This window comes from Marmota marmota, unplaced genomic scaffold (genome assembly GCF_001458135.2).
Source record: "Marmota marmota marmota unplaced genomic scaffold, marMar, whole genome shotgun sequence".
NCBI classification, from domain to species: domain Eukaryota; kingdom Metazoa; phylum Chordata; class Mammalia; order Rodentia; family Sciuridae; genus Marmota; species Marmota marmota.
This window is the reverse complement of record NW_025999853.1, coordinates 38712776-38713405: the sequence shown is the minus strand read 5'-3', so window position 1 is coordinate 38713405 and position 630 is coordinate 38712776.

The following is a 630-nucleotide window of genomic DNA, read 5'->3' as shown; positions in this document are numbered from 1 at the left end:
GATGAAATATTTGTCAGTTCAGGAGAAAGGCCTTTTCAAGAAAAAAGATTGTGTCCTGGCCTAGGCTCCTTCAAGGGAGCTCTAGGCGTAGAAATTGTACAGCCCCGATTACTTCTCAAGCTACTGTCCTCAGCACAAAGAACTTAGTGAAAACCAACGGTTTGAAGGCGTTGGTAACTGGTTTTTAGTTTAAGGCACCTTTAGGTTCTGGGGGGTTTTCTAAGCCCTGAGCTTTCGCTGGGGTCGGGAAGGGTGCGCTCAGGGGAAACTGACGCGTGATTCCACCCACCAGCCCTCCGGCAGAGGCGAGGTTGAAGGGACAGCAAGACTGAGAGCCAGCCGCTAAGGGGGTCCAAGTGCCGGGCCTGCTTTCCCCGGAGGCCAAAGGCCGGCTCCACGCCAAGGGCGAGAACCGGCACTCGGAGACCCCGCCCCTCTGTTCAATGGACCCGCCCCCCAGTCCCGCCCCTTCCCGGGCCGCGCACCCGCGCGCCCCGCCCGCGGGCGGAAGCGAGAGCGAGGCTGAACGCCTGACGTCAAGGCGACACCGCCAAACCGTCGCCCAGAGTCAGGCGTGTAAACCAGCCGGAGCGGCGGCGGCAGCGACAGGACCGCCGTGGCGCCCAGAGC